The following is a 22,630-nucleotide window of genomic DNA, read 5'->3' as shown; positions in this document are numbered from 1 at the left end:
TGAGGTGTTACGCAGCATTGATCTGATCAGAATGTATTTGAGAAACTGTAAGGAAGGAAATTTCTGTTGTATTAAAGAGTGTAGAGGTGCTGGGATGACAGGCAAGATGTCGCAGTCTGACAGAAACAGCTGAAGAGGCACTTTTTTTTGTCCCTTTACCTTTTTTTTTATTATTATTATTTTTAATGTCTTTGCTATACTTACTATTAGGAATTTGCATATCCTTGTGGTAGTGCTTTTGAGACCTTTCTCATAGTGAAACATGGTAATTTGTTTTATTTGCTGCAAAAAATGATTATCTACTGCAAGAACTGAAAACAAGTAAGGTATCGATTTTCCATGGGCAAAGATGACTAAAATTTAAAACTGAGTTTGAAGAGACTATAAAAAAAGACTTTTTTAGATGCTTAGGTAGTGAAATTCAGTACTTTCAAAATGCTTGAAATTCTGAGGTTCTGAGAGTTTTTTGATTTTTTTATGTTTGCATTTATTTTGCATATTGCTGTACAGGTATTCTTTTTTTCGGTGTCAAGTATTACAAAGAGATGTTAAAGTAGGATGAAAATTTAAAGTTTTTGGACAAAAAATTGGTTCTTATGGCAAATTTCATAGTGCTCTATGAAAAAATATTTTCAAGTTTTTATTCTGTTTTGTCAGGGAAGAAAATAGCTAATAGCAGCACTAGATAATAATATTCTGGATTTATATGTACAACCTCTTGGCCTCCCTTCCTTCTCCTGACTGATTAGAAATATGTTCTTATCTGAAAAGTGTGTGTATGATACTTTTGCCACATAAATATAGTGTTAAAACTGTGGTTATGGACAGGTTTGCGACACATTTGGTTTTGTGGCCATATTTTTTTTTGTGTGTGTTTGTAGTTTACATCTATTAAATCTAACCTTTTTGACAAGCATTGGTAAGAAAAAAATATCACATAGCTTTGTTAAAAATAATAGTTTGGGAAGAGAATGTAAGGGAAAATACACAGTGAGGAACTTTTCCAGATGTATTACGTACTTGAGTTGTATAAATCAAAAAGTGAATGTGCATGTTGATATTCTTTGTCTAGCTAACAACAGTAACTTTCGCTGGGATTAGTTTAGGTTGAAATTTAGTGATGTCCTGTAAGTGAGCAAGTGAGCTTAAATGTCCTGAAGATCTTTTTAAAAACTGAAATAGATTGCCTCTAATTTTCTTCATTCATTTCTTTGGTGCTAATGGAAACATGTGGCTGTTAACTTAGGAAAATGGCAGCTATGGTCTAAAACAGCTCCATGATGTGTGCCAGCCTAGGTAGTCTTAATGATTCTCCGAACTAAGGTAGTAAGTTTTACCTTTGCTACTGGTCTTCCTTCACCCACTCTTAAACAGACTTCAGATTATGCTAGTATATTGTTATAGTAATAATTTTAAGAAGGTGTGATGAACAAAAAGGATTATCAGACTAATTCTGTACTTTTTGCCAGATACGGCTTTAAGGCGTGATGACTTTGTAGCCTAGCTAGCAGTGAAAATTGCTGTTTGAAATTGCTGTGAACTGTTGAAGACTCAAATGCAAGTGTGTCCCAAACTCCTCCGCTGCCTTTTGCCTTGTGGCAGAGCAGTCTGGGTGCCCCTTGCTGCACCCCAGAGCCCCCCAGTTAGTGATAACTGCAAATGAAGTGACTCGACCCTGCCTATGACCCCACAGTTTCTCATTGGTGTGCATGAGCAAGGTCACTTAGACAGTTTGTTGTAAATAACAAAGTAGGATCCAGACCTCCTTAGTTACCAGCTAGCACATAAATCACAGAATTATACGTTTTCTTTAATAACAAGAGAGTAATAGAGAGAACATTTTTATGAATGAGATAACTATAATCAAAAGCAGAGTCAATGAGCTGTGGTTCATTTATAATGATCCAGTGATCTGTTGCTAGCATTCTAGAAAGATAGTCTCAAATATTCATAGTGATAAAACTTGAGGTTTTAGCTAGCAGAGTTTCTAATCAATTTTTATAAAAAAGTAGACCTTAAAAATTATTTCTAATTAAGGATTTTAAATTTTTGGACAGACAGAGCTACTATGCTGTACAGCTACCAAGTAAATTAATCACAGCCAAACACAAAATTTACAAAGGGCTTTCAATTGAACCAGGTATTTTCAACTGTTGAAATTATGAGTGATAGGAAATGCAAAAAACAAATCCTCTGTGGGTTAAGATGTAAGATGGCAACTCTGGGATCTACTGCAAACTATTGCCATCTGCCAAATTTTAGAAGCTCTGAGAAGACCTTAATGTTGTAAGGGTAGGGGGAGGTTATGAGTGAATGGCTATAAGAAGTAATTGCGCTTCATTAGTGTGATTTTCACTTTCTCAATTTTCTTCTCTTAAATCGAGTTTTTACTGATTTTAGAGTCCAAAAACTAGATTGCTTTTGGCTATGATTTTTTTTTTTTAAATATAAATCCACTGTTTATTCCTTAAATGAGGTGGAATCAAATCCAAACTCCTCCGGTATGACTCAACTGTGAACTGAGACCTTCTTGTCTGTGTCACTTGACATGGCAATTAGGCAGTAGTGGATCTTTTATTTCCTTGTAATTCTTTCTTCCTTGTCTTTTATATGCACATACATATCTGCTGATACTAAGCCTTCTGGTTAGCTCTTTAGGAAATGGAGCTGCTGGTCCACACATATAAAGTTCAGCAAAAGCAATATTTTTGGACAAAGTTCAGTTTTTGTTTCTTTGACCTCTAGAAGTTAATATCCTATGCCCACATTTAAAATGGTAAATTATAAAAATAACGAAATTACATAACTGAACATTGTTAGCCTGTGTCATTTTGTGAGCATAACTCAGAGCAATATGCATTTTGTGGATTCTAGAACATGGTTTATCTTTCCTTACATTTTTTTGAAGTTGCTATTTATGAATGGACAGATGTTCAGGAAACCTCAAGCTTTTATTGGCTGTATTTAGAATAGATGAAATACCATATTTTTTTTTTAAATGCAGTCTAGATCGTGTTTAATGGAACTGTCATTTAAATAATGTTTCTTAATTGGGGGATGCAGTGCTTAGTTACATTAACATTTCCCTAGAACTCCTTGGATATCTGAGATGCTTTATCATAACATGGTCTTTTCATTTCTCCCTCTATCATCTTTGAAGAGGTGCCATACCACTTTAAACAGTTCACCAATCAGTTTCATATGATGGATTCTCTTTAATCATTTACATTCAGAGAAAGTCAAATATTCCTTGGGAAGCCAAAGTAATCTAACAGAATGTATAGTGTTTGTGCAGCTGGATATCTTATTTATTTTAAGTTCTCAGGGAAATCTCTTCTGACTTTACAAAAAAGATGGAAGAGTAAACATTAAGAGTGTCCAAGTAATCTGAGCTAGAAAGTCCCTTCTTTTAGAGCAAAGTCATTAAAAAAGTATATTTGCAAGGTCCAAAAATAATATAGTATATCAAATGCAGAGTGCTACATAATGTTTCTTCAGTATTCTCACTATTTTTACATATATTTGTGTGAGTGTGTGCCTATCTATATATGTAAAAATGATAAATATACTTTGGGGTTTAATATATTTAATATTCCTGGATAGGTGAACACAGTAAGAGTCTGTTTTCCTAAAAAAGTGATTCATCTGTTTGGTTTTTTTTTTGCATGTGGCATGTCATTCATCATCATGTTGGCATTCCCTGGGCATGATAACTGCATAACTGAATTAACATTCCTAAAAATTTCCTTCCATGACAGTTATTGAAAATGTACATGTATGTTTAGAAAATTTGTATTTCTTGGCTGTGGGGAGGTATCCCACTGTGATACTAATAGTGTTTCTAGTTCTTGTCAGTTCTTTATTCCAAAGTTTACTGTATATGTAGGTATCTCTTATTCTCCTGAGGAAAATGTGAGGGAACTTACTGGGTTGGGTTTGTTGGTTTTGGTGGTGGTGGAGTATGGTGTTATGGATATGAGTGAAGTAATTTTCTTTTTTCTATAGGCAAGACTCAAACTGCAGGATGTTCCTTGGCCAGCTTGGAGCATTGGCTAGATTCCCTTGTGGAGGGAAATAGGTTTGTGGTTGATGAGACTATGTTAGGGGGAGTGTGTTTAGTTTTTCCACTGGATATTCACTAGTATTTTTTAGTTCAGTAGCTACCATTGGGTATCACTTTGAGAGTTATTGAAAAAGCTGGAGTTAGATACTGTTCAAATCCTGACCTTTTCTACTGTGGTCCTGATTTTTTTTACTGTTCCTGTGCCCTCTTTCTAGGTAAGAGTGTATCTGTGTGTTAAGAAAGCAAAGAAAGAGGGAATATATATTCCAGAAAAAATAATGAAACCAAAAAGCTGTCCTGAAATTTATGTAGGTTTTACTGCCAGTACCAGTGTGAGGTGACGTGCCCTTCTGCCTCTCTTCCTTTTCTTAACCTACTGTCTTAATCCCTGGGTCTGTACTTTCTCACCTTTTTCCAAAAAGGAAGAAAGCCCAAATGCATGATAGTATGTTAAATACCTTGAAGGTAACATCTTGAAGAGTTGTTTTGAATATTTATATGAATCAAGAGTTATATTTAAGAATAGAAGCGGAATATTTGGCAAAAAAGAACTTTATTTCATTTGCCAGTTGAAATATTAAAATGGTTGCATGGTATTATGTGTTATATGGCTTGAGTTTGTGTGATTTACTTGTGATAAAGTGGCAGAATGTACTCATTCTCTTCAGAGGGGAAAGTGAAGACAATACTGAATTTATCATGCGTAGTTCAGTGTATAAATGCACAGCAAATGATGCAGTACTTATTAGTTTTGCAATAATCTGTATAAGGATTTGTAATCAGAGAATTTCTGAATTCACTTAGCTTTTAAAGTTTCCTTTGAGACTTCCAATGCTTGAGTCATTTGTATTTTCCAACCTTTTTATTTTGTTGTTTCTAGGAAGTTGTTAGAATAGTAGCATTGATCCTTTTTTAGCAAGGACGGTGACAGTAAATATAAACATCATAGTCAAATACCATCCATTATTTTAGTGACAACATGTTTTTGCAGTTATTAAATATAACTGTGGATATAGCACAGTCTTCTCTGCATGCGAAAAAAATAATAATCTATAGAGGGTAGTTGAGGAGTTTTATTAATTGCAAAAGCATCACATTGAAATGAGATGAAGATAGCAATGCTGGATGATGCATCTTATATAAAAGCAAAGTAATTTTTGTGATACAGAGAGAATTGTTTGTCTTGAAGAACAGGATCTATTTGTACCAAATATGCAAGATTGATTTGCTAGTGCTGTGGATTTCCATCTCTTGTAGCAGTACTGTCTTTAAGAGTTGACATTTCCAAAAATGGAGTTCTCATATATGTGCTGCTTTTGTGGGTGGTACTTTCAACTTTAATGTGTTTAAGATGGATATCACTATTAATTCAAAAGAATGTTAAGCAGGCATAGGTGTTGAAACTTACTGTGAGCTTATTTTTAATGATTATCATACCATTGCTATTTTATTTTGTTTCTAATAGATGACTGTGCATATGCAAATGGCTGGTGAGACTCCTAACTGATTATGAAAGTACGTACTCAAATATTGAGTACCAAACTTTATATAAAAGGAACAGATTTGAAAATCTTTGTACTGAACTGGCACAATATTACTATTTCTATTCAAATGCTATACCCACCGTTATGCAGAAAACACTGAAGAACATTTCAAGTTTACAACGTAGAGCATAAGAATACTTGGAAATACTAGGATTAAGGTTTTCACTTAAATTCAACACTCTTGAATGTAGTTTTTTTTCCTTAGGGTTACCTTGTCTGTCACTGTAATCCATTAATGAATGTAATTAGGGTTTCTTCATTTTGCTAGAAAATTGGAAGCACTATTTCTTTCCCACTGAACAGCATTACTATTAAAATGTTGTCCTGAAATGTCAAACTTACATTATGATGAATACTACCAGTACAAGAAAACTAATTTAGCACTTCAAATAAAACAACCATCTTGGCAATTTTTTATGATAATGACTCTGTAACAATGTCATTTAGAATCTGATTGTCTACTCATGTCAAGTAGTTCATCCCGTCCCAAATAATACGGTTGATCTAAGTGTTTAATTATGGAGCAGAGGCATGATCTGCAAAGGGATACAGGGTGTTCTGGTGCTCCCCGCCCCAGGACTGAAAAGACTGCTTTCCACTGCAGAGCAACATTAGCCTGTGTAGGAAATAAATTTCACCATTGCAGTTCCCCTAGGGCAAAGGCCCCGAATATCAGCGTGCTTGAGCAGGTAGGCAGGGTCTTGGAGTGGCCAAGCACCTGGAAAATCCTTCCGTATTTCCTCTTGTAGACTGGGCGTATATGTGTTACAATTTTGCTAGTAATCTGATGGCATAAATTAAGAATTTATCTTTATTTTCTGCATACATAATGACAATGGACGAAGTGGATTTGTTTTGTTTGGCTTTTGTCAAGATATGAGTAAACTGCAAATGAGTTAATTAGTTCTCCCAAGAAACAAGGTGTTACCTTGAGCTGAATGGTCCTAGAGCTACACTGACTTCATTTGTTGAATTGTTATATATGAAGTGAGCTCCTCCCTCAGCCTTTGCACCAAAAGGAATGAATTTGTGAGAAAAAATATGGGTTGACTTCTTGCATTGCTTTGATGAGAAATGTACGTGAATTTCCAACTTCTAAAGGAATTATAGCAGAAAGCATCAATGAAGCTGGTAGGTCCACTTGTGATACAGTATTTTTTGTTTCCTTTTGGCTTTATGTTTCTAAAAAAATTGTTTTCAAATAAGATGCCTTTTTATCAAAACAATATCTGACCTTATTTTTGGTGATGAGGTGCAATTTATCATTCTTGCATTACATGTATGCTTATTCAATAGTAACATGGCATTTTAAATGGACTTCAGCTCAGGCCAGTTATGCTCTTCAGAATGCAATGCAGTCCATGGCTTGTCTTGGCAAAAACAAATACTGTGCATGTATCCTCAAGGCCTGCAAAGCTGAATGCACAGCTCCGTGCTGTTTCTGCCGTTAGGAAGGGACAGAAGACTCATCAGAAAACTTTGTCACTGTCCACCGCAGATTTCTGTAATTGCAATCTAATTGCTAATCTATTCCCCTAAAAGAATATTTATAATTGGTAATGAAATGTGGCTGGGCCAAATTATGTGGTCAGTCCTCATCACTGTCATCGCCAGAAAAACCCTGTATCTCTCCCGCTTCCCTTCCCGCTTCCCTTCCCGCTTCCCTTCCCGCTTCCCTTCCCGCTTCCCTTCCCGCTTCCCTTCCCGCTTCCCTTCCCGCTTCCCTTCCCGCTTCCCTTCCCGCTTCCCTTCCCGCTTCCCTTCCCGCTTCCCTTCTCCTGGCAGATACAACCATTAATTAATTTTATTGTAGTGCTCAGAAGCTGGAAAGAAAGGGTTATCCAGGCCTGAAATAGAGACTTAAAGACCTGGAATGAAGTCAGTGTATTTGCTTTAAACATTGTCTACTGAAATATTTGTAGTCTGTTGTCCCTGTCTGTTTTGGGAGATTTTTGTGAATTCTTCCCAAGCATATATTTTAAATTAATTTGAATGACTTCTTAACTGTACAAGTGTCAGCACTAAGTGTCAAGAGAAACAAATGAAAGCTTGTTCCGTATTTTTCATTTGTTTTCAGACACTGTTGGTTTGTCATTTCCATAAAGTTTATTTGTTAGTGTAAATGCTGTCAGTGTTACAACCATGCTTTTTCAAACTCTGAATTGATCTGTCAAGGTGAGGTAAATGAGTTACCAATTTTCTTTGTTATCCACTAAGATGAATTTACTTTTGAGACTTTCTAGTGGCTTGGATATTATTTAGGTTGTAAAATGAGACTTCCGAAGAGAGGAATGATATGGTCTTCCTATGGAGATAGTCTGTAAAGCTATTGCAGAACATTGTATGTGGACTTCCCAAGGCTGAAAGTGGAGGTCTCTTGAGCTGGTTTGAACTCTTTGCTGATTCTCATGCTTTTGACCATGTTCCTGTTATCTTGTCTATGGTTTCTGTCCAAGACTGTTGTTTTGCTCAGTGTTGACTGATAACAACTGAAAATGGCAAAGTCAGTGCTGTCAGCGGTGTACTCACTTCCCACTTTCCCAGCTAATGGTTGGCTAAAGGGTCTTTTATCTGCTATATTATATTAATTCAAGTACAAATGAAAAAAATGCTTAGCCCTTTTCTTGTCTTTCAGAATATTAGATGAGGGATTTTAAAACCTTTTATAGGTATTTAAACTAAAACCTTTATGCAAAGCTGTAGATAATTTTCTCAGCCATGACGTGCCCAAAGACAACACATGCTGTAGATGAACAAAATACAGGCTGTGGTTAACATTTTTGCCTTGTCAATATAGAAATTAGTGGCAACAGATCATCCATACATAGGTGAATGTTTGCTTTTCAAAATCTTACAGATGGTGCTGAACTTTGATGACTCTTCCTTGTCACCTACACTTTGTATTTTTTTCTGTACCTTCTCGGGCTTGGTCTCAGAACAGCGTCATGTTCTCCTTCCAGGAAGGGTTTAGCTTGTGTTCATTCATTACTGCAGTTTGTAGCATAGCCTCTGACAGACACACGTCTGGGGAAAAAATAACTGGGTGTGGAAAATTCCTTCTGCAGTCTCTGTGAAGGTACTGTTACACTGACCTAATGTCATTTCCTGCACGGTACATGCCTTAACTTCCACATCAAGCCTTGCTTGAGCTGTAGAAATACTGGCAGAGAAGCAATGAAGTTTAACTTAAAATTTCAAATTAATATCTATAGCATGTGGGATAATATTCCATGTGAATGTGGAATTAAAAATGTAAAAATAAAATGGAAAAAAAAGTTGAAATAAATGTTTCACCATAGCCATTTCAAATATTTGTAGCTATATGTTCTGACGAAGATAATAAAATAGATACATTGAGGAGTAAATCACAGAGTTTTCTACAAAAAGAGCAAAAATTGAAGATGGTCACTTGTTATTTTTTTCAGATGACTCTTTATGGTCAAATCAAAATTCTCAGGCAACATGTTCATAAATGTCCACACAGAAGGAAAAATATTCTGCTTATGTTCACTCTGTGAAGAGTTTAAATGTTCACAGTTTCTCTTTAGATAAAAGAATAAATTTATTTGAGATAATCAAATTTAGTAGAGTTAAGAGAAGAATTTGTAGTTTCTTCCTAATTTTCAGATGATGACCACTTTTAAAAAACATTTATATTCTTGGGATTTTGTTTTTCAATAGAAAAAGTATATTTTGAATGGCTTCAGAAAAAAATGTTTTCTTTTTTCCTTCAAGTCTTTTTTTTTTTTTTTTCTTTATCATGTAAATATCTGGAAGAATGATTCTCGAATTACTAGAAACAAGTCCTTGGATTTCAGGCTAAGTGTAAGAATCTCCAGTCTCATAGGCAACTGTTTCCAAAATTTCCAACTGTGGTCATAAATAGATTGATGGAAGCTGTGGTTTTCATTGCAGCAAATCTTAATGGGTGCCAACTAAATATGTTTACCTATGTACTTACATTTGCCACCATAATAACATGTGGAACCTATAACATGACTTATACTGACAGATATTCTCTGTTTAATTCTTCTTTTATCTACATGCTTTTGAATTATGAATTATATCAATCCTTAAATCTTTGTTTGTTTTAGAGAAGGTTCCTTTTTTATTTTTTTTATTTTATTTTTTTTTTTCCTCCTGGCACACCATATATGCACTAGCAAGTGCTTCCAGTTTCAGCTGCATTTAAGGAAATATTGTTGTAAGGCTTTTATGTGCTGTACTTCAATCAGCTAGTGCCAGCAGTATCCCAATAGAAAGACCCTCAACAGACCATTTTCAGCATTTTGCTGCAATTAAACTCCTCTGGTTTTAGCCCTCAGGCAATTTAGTACCTTTTTACATATGCACATTATGAACTTTTGACCAGGGCCTGGTAGTCATATATTAGATAGCAGCTTTTGAAAGCAGACTTAACAAGTTCCTCAGAGTATTACAGTCGGAGTCAGTTGTGGAAAAGGTAATTTAGCCAACTTGCAGTGAGGCCATTCAGAATCTCACTGATGATCCTAAATATGTCTTTTTTTCCTTGTTTCCTCTGGAAGCTGGTAGCAAGAGCTCTCAAAGAATGTGATTGATCTTTTATTCAGTAGCTAACGAGGGCTGTGATTCTATTAGTGCTCTACAAGGCAAGGGAACAGTGATTTAATGAAGTGTCTAGTGAGCTGGTCATAGATTTATCCTGTTGTCTCTAATTTGCAGTGCCGTTGTGAGTGTAACAGAAACTGCACTCACACTGCCATTAGGCAGGTATTTCCTTAGTAAATTGTTGTAAGGTCAGGTGTAGTTATCTTAGAAAAGGCAATGCCTTACCTCCTCAATGTCTCAAGATGACAGCCGCTGTGCTGAGCACTCACTGAAGCGGAAACATGAAGATCAGAGGTCCGTCTCCAAGTCCCCCTTAGCTGATGCAGGAGCAGATGAACTGCCAAGTAGGACTAATAGAGTCATAATTGGCGATTAGAACTGGAAAGGTGCAATAACATCTTAATACAAACTGGCTTATAGTTAGTGTCAGTTGTTGTAAAGTTACATGGTAGCATGAACTAGTTACGCTTCCTTTTTTCATTTGCAAAAAATGAGGCAATGCATCCTAATAGTTGCAGTACAACAAAAATACAAGAACATCAAAACTTGACTTGCTTGAAAGTGACGTTAAAGTCTTCAGTACATTTACTTCAGCGTGTAGCCTGTCAGTCTTAGTCAGAAATGATGCAGTAAAATTTGTCATAGAACTATAGATAAAATAATCTCATAAATATGCTTTGTTTTTTGGTTAGTTAGCACTAAATAGTGGATTTTATTTCTTGTCTACTGAAGACCACTGAATTGTTTTGTTTGTCTTTGCTAACATAAGATATTATTTTTATGATGCCTGTTGTGTTGCAATTCTGGTTTGCACCGTTACATTTTTCACAAACCTCTGAATCCAAGTTAGCCAAAAGCAACTATTTTCAAGAAGTTGTTATCTTTGTATGAATTACTTGATAATTTGAGAAGGAAATCATGGTATTTATTGGCAGGAAGTTCAGTGATACCTATTTCAATAAAAAAGCAATATTGAAAAATAAGGAAGCAGATCTCCTATGTGCGGTTCTTTCCTAGATTAACAGGGAACAGTAGATAAATGAATCGTCTTTAGAATTTTGTGGCATTTCCTGGTAGCAGCTGGAGAAATCCCATGTGCAAAAATGGTCAAAGCTGGCAGCTAGATGGGTGGCAATCAGACGAGATTGTGGGAGCATTAGTCTAAATTTATGTGTAAGTCACAAGCCTCATTGGGATCTCAGCCTCATGTTCCAGGCTTTGTGCGTATAGATAAAGAAAATTTTCTCATACAAAACACATCAAATTTGCTTTAAGGGGAACCACAAAAATCTCCTATGCAACGGATGAAACTTGGTTCATGTCAAACAGTAATACTCAGCAGACAGTATCATGATAACTTGTATCCTTATATAATTATAGCACATACATCATCAGATAGTCATGTGTTCAGAAGAATGATTTTGGTTTTGCAAACTAAAAATATTTTCAGTTGGATGAGCCCTTGAACCTCTGTAAATGTGACACCCTGTGGGATGTCATCTGGGACCTCTGTTAAATATACAGACACAATTAGTCTAGAAAAAGAGATATTGGGCTTTTAAATGAACAAAAAGAGGATTTAAAACAGTAAGCCAAACTTTCTAATTTCCTAATATTGACACTTGTGTCCCTCACAATCTTATTATAGTATTATTCTCTGCTGATCTACCATTTCATCAAAAAGTCTACAATGGAACTAAAAATCTAAGCCTTTTAGCCCATAGATCATTGCACTTGGTAAATGGCTTATTGTAGATTAGATAATGTGGTTCATAGCACAACCAAATCAATAAAAGGCTAGTCTGAACGTAGTAAAGTGCTCTCAGTCTGATTCTTTTTAATAAGTATATCTGCCATGAGCAAAGTGAAAATTTTAGTCTTTTTGCTTAACTTGATGTAAGAAAAAGACATTGCTTAAATTTCTACATGATTATTTTCTTTCTTAGCAAGGATCCGTCTCATAGAATTTCATTTTATTTGAATCAAAATTAAATATATTGTATGAAAAATGATAAAAATCTTATATTGGCAAAATTCAGAGCCCAATGGTTTTGTTTTCCTATTCATATCCCACTCTAGAAATAAATGACAAAGCTCTCACACTTGTCAGATATTCAGTGGTGTCTGTGAAATAAATACATCTAGCCCTGTTCTCTTACAATAATAATCAGCAAAAATTGTCAACTTCAGCAGCAAATGGAGGTGGAGAATTCTTTCATTTGGGAGAATTGTGAAAGAAATATTTTCAAGACAGAGTGGATGCTCAGATACCAAAAAAGCAGTGGTGTTTTAATCTAGGTCAGTAAAGGCCCAGGATTCACCTTTAATCCTATAAACACTACACGTTTAGAGTTAAAAGCTGATCTGTGAAATAAGAGAAACTAAGGCGATAATAGCACTTCATTAGTTACCAGGTTTCTAGGTTAACTGCGTAGCAGAGAAAGGGGAAGGTTGCTTCTCTGGCAGATATGGCTTTCATCTGTCCCTCACATCTGGAAAGGTATCTTTGCAAGCATGCGGCAAGAACAGTGCTGTTGTGGAGAAAAAAGAAAAGGCTGTGTAGCGTGTTGCTACGTCTGCTCAGTTCAGCTTTTGCTCTACTGTCCATGTTATGTTTTCTCTCACTTTGAAATTCTCTAACACACGTAGTAGAGTGGATTGCCAGGTTGCTACAGTAATCTGGGCCTGAAAGGGGGTATATGGTTCTCATTTCTGTCTTGCCTCGTGGATGGTCCTGTGTTCCTGAAGCTGTGCGAATACCAGAACCAGGTTATTCAAACAAAAGAAATTCAGCAGGCTTGTATGTGTGACAAGGGTGAACAGGTACGGAGAGAGGTTTTACCCCTTCTAGTTGGGGTTATACTAGGTACCTGGAAGAACTGGTGGCACAATGGGAGCTAATGGCTACCTCTGCCTTTAGAGTTTCCACATACTTTCATTCATTGCAATTTTGTTTATTTACTGTTTACATCCATAGCCCACGCTGCTGAGGAAGGGATAAACAGAAGTTAAGAAATGTTAAAATATCAAGCTGCTGAACCTGCCCAAGAGCTTTTCAGAATTTGCAGATTTGCAAAAAAGGTTTTTTAAAAGCCATATTAAAAATCTATTGAATAACTTGGAATTTCTTGCAAACAATAAAATCAGATTAACTGTAATTGGCTGTAGAGAGATGCTCTTAACTTACCATTCTTTGACCATGTTATTGACCAGTATGTGTTTGCCCATGTTGTTAATAATTTATCCTTTGAAAAATCTATGTGCATTATAGTCTTTGATCTCACAAATTTCAAAGCTGAAGATGCTATTTTCTGTTTCCTTTTACATTTTTTTCATTCTTTTTAAAGAATTTTTAAAAGCAAACAGAATGAAAAATAAATTTTAAACTTTTTTCCTTATTTTGGTGGAAGAACTTCCAGATGACACCCATCCTTGGTAATGAGAGGTGTACATTAATACAGTAAGAATATATATGAATAAAAAAATCAAGGCAAGCTTACTGTACTTTGCAGATGAAAAATATTTGAAAACAAGACTGAATGCATCTAGTAGATTAAAACAGAAATTAAAGACTTTAGAGTAAGAAGAGATCAAAGGCTGTCTTTTCATTGTTCATTTTATTGTTTATTGACTTCAAAAAGACTTTTTAGTTTAAGCTGACTTTAATGTCTCTTGAATGCTCTTTTGTAAAGTGACTTTGAAAACTCACAGATAATGTCTTCATTAAGTGGGGAAAAATCTTGGTAAAAATATAACTGTAACTGCTTTCATTATAATAGAAGGAGATAACACTTTGCTTAATTAAGGTCTGTTTTCTCTCTGTTCAGGATTTTATGACCATTTTTTTCATTGAAATTAGTGCTGATAAAAGCTTGAAGTAACATTGCTAACTGAAACTCTTAGTTTTCCACAGAAGTATGGTAATATGAGTTCTCTGTCTATATTTGTTAATCAGTTAATCAGGATGTTGTCTTGTGTAAACTAGCTATTTTAGGAAACAAAACAAAAATCAAAACCCAAAAGCATATTCAAGTTGTATTAATTCTAAAATAAAGCATTATTTGCATTGTTGGGAATGTTAATTTACAGACTCTCTGCTCTCACTCTGTTCCCAAATGTCTGTGCTTTGCTCACCAGTCCCTGATGACTAGATGTCTTTGGATTATATTACTATCTATATTAAGAATGACAATAAAGATCATAAATATATGGAGCTAAATTGATAGATTAGGAAAGCTATGCTGAATAATTAAGACAAGGTCCTTGGCACAGATTTCTCTGGGGACTCGTGTTCTTTCCCCAATATTTTGAGGTTTAAAAATGCACTTGACAATTAGGACTACCTTGACCTTCCCCCTCCCAGTAGCACATCTTTTGCACATGGTTCGGTGAGACTCAGTTCCTGTCACTTTTAAATGGAAAGGGAATTTGCCTTGGTTTCATGAAGTGCATTCCTTCTTTTCTCAGAAGCTGTATGTATGGCAAGCTAAATGATTCTTGACAGTAGAAACATATTCTATAAAATAGGTGAGTTAATTACCTTATTCCTGCTTAATTTTATGCCAAGATTGATTGAGATACATCCTCATTTTTGGTTGGCTCCTCACTTTCCTGTAATTACAGTATAATATAATCTTAATTTTAGCAGTTTCTGACGTGGGTTTATAGTGAACATCAATTTTTTGTTACTTTGGGGGTGGTAGGTAAAAGATGTGGTGGTAGTTCTGCAATACATGACCTTCCCATTCTGTGTATTTCTGCCAGGGTGGCATGTGCAAGTATCGGGCAAACTGTTTGGCTCTTACTGAGGATCAAAAGATTCTGACTTGCAGTTTGCAAGACCTTTTTATGTTAACAAACTCAACCACTCCTTTTAACGTCATAGCTGAGTTTCCAGATTTTTTTTCATGAGAAATGCATATTGCGTGTTTTCTGTACTTGCCTAGCTTTGCTTCAGCTTTAAAGTAGTTTGTCTTCAAAAGGAAAACTAACACTACACTTCTTTCCCCTTGCTTTCATTCATGGCTAGGGACAGAGCAGCAAAACTGTTCTAGGCTAGATTTATTTTTACTGTCTTTCAACAGTGATACAAATACTGGGAATCTTGTGTGCAGTGGGAAAATGAGACACTGAAATGGATGCTGGATGAATCAAAAGGCCACTCTATTAATTTTGAGACTGATACTAATGTTACTTATTTATGAGTTGGTCTGTAGTTTTCATTCACTTCATTTTAGTGTGGGCAACTACATTTGGATTCGGTGATTCAGTATACAACAGTTCCATTTTGTAGACAATTTTACTAGTTTTCATAGCTGCAAAAATTTTTTTGCAGTATAAATATTTTTATGTCACAAATGGTTAACTGCTTTTACAAGTGTAATCTTTGTGGGTGGTTTAGAGGCTCAATTACCCACTGAAACAGAGGAAATAAATGTCCTTGAGGATTTGCATTTGGATCGTATGACATTGTGGGTCTCAGTTCATTGTTAATAATTCTTACGTTTGTGCAGTGTACAACAGCAAATGAGGCTGTGCAGCTTTTGAAAATGTAATATAGTATTACTTCTGGTACCCTTGTAGAAATATCTAAGTTATTTCACTGAAGATGACAGAAAAGTAAGCCAGAACAAAGAAAGTAACGAATTAGCTGGTAAAATCGATATAATGTGTAATCCTACTTATTAGACTGAGTAGTTAATGTGAAGAGTACTGACATTTTCATGTTTATTATGCGTATGGCTGTTGCTGTTTGGGTTGCATTGCACATTTGTGCTATGGGCATGTAAGAGGCTAAGATTCCACAAAAGCAGAAAATAAAGCCAAAACTCAAGCAGAGAGAAAGGAACAATGGAGCAAAGCGATGAAAGACTGAATGTGATCAAAATCCAAGCTTTTTATGGTAAATATTTTTGCCTTTACATTGCATTAGGAAATAATGTAAGGTGGTCCTACAATGTGAGAAGTGTGGTGGTTCTGCATTTTGTAGATGTGAATCTACTTGCACTAGAAAACAATAGGCACCCAGGATGCAAGAACTTAATCCCTTCGAATTAGATGGCCAACCCCTGTGCTCAGTGTTTGTCATCCAAAGGTCCCAAACTTTGTTCCCTTTTTAGTACTATGAATCTTGACATGCATGAGAGCAGTTTGGCTCAAGGGTTTGCTTGCACATTTAAATGCTTCAGTCGTACTACTGAGCAACCCAAACCTGGTTTCCCACCTTGTGCATAGCGAAAGGCTACTATAGTATTAATGTAAAAAGTGAATTAAAAGGAGGATGCAAAACATCTTCCTAAGAAGGTGAAATCAGCAAAATTAGAACATTTCAAGAAGTATTATGTAATGGTCGTGTATGTCAGATAATAAATACCTCATAGCAATGATTCCCAGATGTCTTTGTGTATATCATGCCACTGATTGTGAGCCCTAATTCTGTGATTTGTTTTCCAGCAGTTGTACAAGCCCATTCTGGAAAGCAGTGCAGTAGATAAATTATATTTAACAAACACAGAATTTGACTGAGAACTATTTGAAAAAGAGATATTACTGCCTCTTTCCTTTCTCCAAAACCACTTGAGCTGTCTTGTTATGAGATCTAACTCCGTGGTACTTACTATTGTGTAGCAACAGGGGACCTGAGGGGACCTGTTAAGAGGAGGAGGGTTAGCAAATCAGAGTTCAGGCAGTGTAGCTTGCTTTTGGGTCTGAAGCAAGATACAGCCCTGTTCATAGCTGGGCTACGCTCAGACTTTGAAGTTGCTTTCTGTGTGATCGAGACAATATATTAATGAAATCTGGTAGTACTGGCCTTTTGGTTATTTAGACAAACTCCTAAAATGAACAGCGCTGTCATAAGGGGAACACTGAAGACATTTCTGCTTTTTTTTTTTTTTTTTTTTTGCGTGGTTTGCACACCTTGTAGCACTTCCACACTCTCCTTTTTACTCAGTTGATTCCCTCTTTCTACAGCATTCTCTTCCAAATAACTTAGTAGTTGTGCGCAAATAAAGTACTATATTGTTAGAAGATGCCTGCCTCTTCCGTAATTCACAGCCAAACAAGTCGCATCACCTCAGACTTTTCCCTACATTCACTACTAACAGTAAATGTCCTTTCCATTTAATTTTTGGAGTTCTAATGATTTTTGTGGAGGGTTTTTTTGAAGGTAGAAGTTAATATCTTGTTAGGGAGGATTTGCAAGACTACGACATCTTTCTTTAGGAAAGGAGACAGTACCCAGCCACTGCTGCCGCCATAGGAGTGTGCTGCTAAGGCAAAGCTGGCTTCCTGCTCCTGGTACTATAGCTTCTCAATTTCGTGGTGTAACTAACGTAAATCCTGAATGAGGAAGAATGCTAAAATTTTCCCTGGTCATGTGTGCCACGTGTGACAGTGCACACAACTGCTTTCACAACCTGTTCTCCCTGGGGATATACATTTTAATGCTGTGTCCATTTCCATCACAGTTGTATTAATTACATTTAATGTAGTTTTGCCTTATTTCAGAGAACAGAGTGTGTGTGTGTGTTGTAATGAGGCTTGAGTACAATTGATCTATGACTTGGATACAAGGGATTCTTAAGGGAGTTTGCTGATTTATGTAAAGACGGATGTCTGTGGCCATTAGGAACCACCAATTTTTATTACCTATCAATCTCCTGGAAAACCTAGGGCAGCAAAATCTCCCATAATAGTTATCTAATCTGTTAAATTAGAGATTAATGAAATTAAAACATTACAGAGGAGGAAAATACACTTTTAAGAGCGGAAATATGAGAAGAGCAATACAGACTATTTGAAAGCATATACAACAGCAGTCTGAAGACAACAAAATGATACATCAGTACACAGAATTGTTGTCTTAATCCATTTTTTGCTTTCAGTCTGCTCATGGGTTTTAAATTGGGAAAACCTATGTGGATATATGGGTTAGTAAATTATGAGAGCAATGGAGCATATAAGACTACTTCCAAAATAGAAAAAAAACCCCAAACCACCACACCATTTAGAGTATCAGACACCCATTTTTAGAATGGTTTTAGTTCAATACAGTTTTAAGTTTAATTTTACTTAACTGCATCTTTATTTCCAGGTTTGTGGAGTTCAGAAGTGGCTACTTATTCAAATACATTAGTAAGACCAAAAATTAGAAGAAAAAACTTGTACATTATGTGTAGCTATGACTGTTATTTTATGACAGCTGTGTTCGGAAACCATAAATCTTTACATGAGAAATAAACCCCAGTATCTTAAATATTTTGAAAGAAAAAAAAAACAACATGGGGACAATATGCCTTCTATCAGTTCATTTTAAGCATCTAATTTTCAGTGTGTTCTGTCTGCTCATTTTTCCTTGAAGCTACAGAAGGAATTTTCAAAAAACCAAGTTGCATTTATCTATACATAAAAAAGAAAATACTATTGAGGTAACCATGTGTGTCAGTACATCACTTTATTTCCACACCACCTGCTGCAATTAAAAATGAAATCACCAAGCAGCAAGTACAGTAACTTCATCAACCAGCTGATATTATAATTAATGACTATAGACTCTTTATTATTGTGTACTTCCAAGCCATCAAGTGGAAAGCTGTCGTAGTGCTTTAAATAATGAAAAAGTTTCAGGCCTTGATAAATGGCTCAGTTGGATACAGTTTAGAAAGTTGAGAGCATATGCTTCTGTCATTAGAAACTAAGGACCCTCGTTACCCTTGCTATAACTCTTCAGATTCATCTGAATTGCTTTGATCCCCTCATGTACTTACACTGTGTTTAAAATGCAAAAGTGTAGAAAAATATGGTGTGCATGAGAAATTCAAGTAGAAGGAAGAAAGATTAAAATAAGGCTACTGTTCATTAACATCTTTGTTTCAAACCTAGCGAAAAAGATAGCATTAGTCTGTATCCACATTTCTTTTGAAATGAGAGTAAGCAAACATTTTTCTTTGATTCCTTTGAGATTTTTCTTTTGAGAAACAGCTGAAAGCTAATAAAGAAATGTGCTTCAGAGAATGCTTATGAAGGTACTCAACTGACTTAATAGAGAAATGACAACAAGGGTATTTGTTCTAGCATGCTGTACTTCAACTCCATGGTATCCGACAAGGATGGATGCAGAATGGGTGTCAAGTGTGAAGTACTAAAGCAGAAATTTTAGGTGTTATTGGTGAGGCAGGTTTAAACAATATAAATTTTTAACACGCAAACTATTAGAAACTCACTTCCTGAATGGTATAGTTTTGTTGTTAAATATCATAATTTAAACTGAAAACTGTTAATTACTTTTCAGCTACTATTTATTTGTCTTCATACTCTGAAACTTTCATATAATGTATTTGCCTCTGAGGATATTTCATAGCTGAAATGCTTTGCTTGGCAGAGCATGTTACAGATGGAGAATTTTTGTCTAATCCCTGACTCTCATGGTTGTCATTTTGCTTTGTTTCCTGTATAGAAGCTATGTGCCAGAACCATTTTTCAAACCTTTTATAAAGGAATTATTTTTCTTCTGAAGTATTGAATTAAGATAACGAAACATATATGTGAATATATATATATGAATGTATAACCAACAACAGATATAAGTATTTCTTCCTCCCTGTTGTATGAACGTGTAAGATAATACGAGTGAGCGCTATTTTTTCTCTCTGTAGTTCATTATTTAGAATCTGTTATTTAGAATCTAGATTTCATGAGTATCCAAAACCACCAAAGCACTGTGCCTAGGCATTACATGCAAGCATATAACAGAAGATTTGAGTCTAAGAATTTCTCAGTGGCTAAAATGTATGTTCAACACCTGGTGCTAAATTAAGGAGTGAAAAGGAAAGACCTATGGATGGATGGAAATAAATGTGAAAAGTCTACCTGTGCAAGGAAGGAGGCCTGTGTTTATGCGCTGCTGTCTGGAGGCTCCAATAACAGCAGCAGCAGCAGCCTGTGCTGTGAGTGGATCCCTTGGATTCTTCAGATTTGAAAGCTCTCACAGCTTTGGGTGTTTTTGTTGAGCAAAAAGGACAGCTGAGTGACTGCTTTATAATGTTCACCTCAGAATATTTACAAACTCTATGCAATTGGTTAGACAGATTCAAATTAAGTGCTGATACAATGGGTCCATCTCCATTCATTTTGAAGGTATACTTTCTTGCATGAGATGTGAATTTGAGATAAGTGCTGAATATTAACTAGGATGTTTGGACTTTAATATAATGATCTTATATCACCACAGCATCTTGGCAAATTAGACTAAACCTGAAGGACACAGGACCTGATCCATCTTTAAATTCATGATGTGTGAAAGTTGCGCTTCAGACAAGTGTTAGGCTAATTGCTTCCTTAGCTGGTGACTTTAATAAGTTATAAACAGAAATATTTTATCTCCGTGTGCTAAGTGGCTAGTATGCTGAGAATATATAGTTTTCTGCATATATTCAAAATATTCTCAGATTGTGCTATTAGATGCCTAGGTTTTTCACATATTTCAGGACTTTTATGCCCTTGCTAGTGATTAAATTAATTATTTATCCATTGTACACAGTCTTGAATTACTGTATGATCAGCTTGAGCACTTAAAAGTATAAGAACACTTGAAAGCAAAATCCAAGCATAGATATTCCATAGCACGTCTTACAATCTAAATATTGCTCTTAGTCTAATCGAAGCAGCAAGAGTAGTCACAGCAGTTGATGGACTATTTTTCAAATTGATTTCAAAAATGTATTTAAGGGGATGATCTTCTACTCTAGATTACCTATTGATTTTTAATATGAAAAGCTCATTATATAAGCAGTAACTGCATATAAAAACCTAGCAAACCTTTGCATAAATCCTTTAATTGAATTTCCAGAGCCTGTGGTTCTACTTTTTTTTAATTAAATCTATTTCTTTTTTTAAGTGTTACTGTGTAATTTGCATGCTGTGAAGTGGCCCTGTCCCAGATAAAGTGCCATTGATCCTTATTAAACCTCACCTCTGGGCTTGCTCAAAACTAACTGGAAAAATTAAAGTGTTCATGCTGCAATGCACTTATTGCTTGTGTGATAGGATTATGGAAAAAAAAGAATAACATTAATTTCCAAGAGAGAATTTATAATGCAAGATTTTATTTTTTTTCAATTTGATAATTAATTGCAAAATCATATCCTAAATATAAATTGTATTTCAGTCTGAAAACTGCAGTAGTAATTAGGAAAGATAATGTATACCTGATATAAACCCATGATGTTTTATATGGACACTCCCTTGGTATATTAATTTTTTAAGTGTTCAAAATAATTAGGGATTCAGCCCAAGAGCTTAAATAAAGATTTGAGGGGGGAAGGGGGGAACCCAAAACCAAAAAAACCCCAACCCTGGAACCTATGCAGAACCTTATATTAATAGATGTTTCCATTTTATTTCTTGAGTTTAAAATGTGAAAAATGATAGCCTTCAAATATTCATCTAACAATTTTTATGTAAGAATTATAATGAGAAAGGAAAGTATGTAAGTTGAAATACTGTTTTCGTTTTTTTTTAAATACCTAACATTTTTTATTTGAAAAACAATAAAATCTCCTAAAGAAATACTCATAATCAATAAGAATACAAAGTATTGGAATATATTAACAGAGTTATAAAAATGTTTGCAATATGACTCAAAATGAAAAACGCAGCAAGTTATGTATGGTTTAATGTGTAATCAATTTTGAGGTTGTGTATGAGGATATAAGTGATAAACACAAGTAGCAGCATTTTTAGTAAAGGCTGCTGCAAAAAAAACCCTACTGTATTTATGGTCTATTCTATTCTTTTTATAGATCATTAATGTAGAAAACAAACACAGTGTATCCATCTTCTTAGACAGTTTAAAATTCCATTAAATGATATTTTTTAATGGAGATTTTGAGCTAATTTTATATACTGCTTTCTACAAACACATGCTGTACTGAAAGTGAATGTAAACTTGAGTTTCCAGCAGAAGCCGATACCATAAAATTTATATCCAGAAGTGTTCCAGATTTGTGGGGGAAGCTAGTTTCTTTTGACTTTCAGCAAAGAGCTGCTAAATACTTTATGTTTAAGAAAGTGGTGAATTGCATGTTGTATTGCCTGTGATATATTATGTACAAATGAGTTGGAATTGTCAGTTTGTAGCACAACCTCATTCCACAGTGAAAGTATTTGTTTCAGAATGTCTCATCTATGGAGTAATTAGTGCAACTTGATTTTTACACTTTGCTTAGTTAGTACAGAACCAGTTTAAATACTGCTTTCTCACTGATCTGAACCTAACAAAATCGTGTTTAACTCTATTAGCTGCTTAAACGTACTATGTGTTTGCTGTAAAGCTCCTATGTTGCTTTTATGTAAGCACTAATTATTTCAAAATAAACCTGTCAGTCTAGTTTCATAAACCCACTGAGATGGTTACAATAACATGAAATAAGTT

At 35.1% G+C, this 22,630-nt stretch overlaps 1 protein-coding gene across 9 annotated transcripts in view; it reads left to right on the top strand.

The window, feature by feature from the left end:
• Positions 1–22,630, top strand: part of WWOX (WW domain containing oxidoreductase) — a 550,369-nt gene that overhangs the window by 142,064 nt on the left and 385,675 nt on the right. The window lies entirely within an intron of this gene.

Source organism: Falco punctatus, assembly GCF_963210335.1.
Source record: "Falco punctatus genome assembly, chromosome: 14".
NCBI classification, from domain to species: Eukaryota; Metazoa; Chordata; class Aves; order Falconiformes; family Falconidae; genus Falco; species Falco punctatus.
This window is presented reverse-complemented; position numbering and strand designations above follow the sequence as displayed.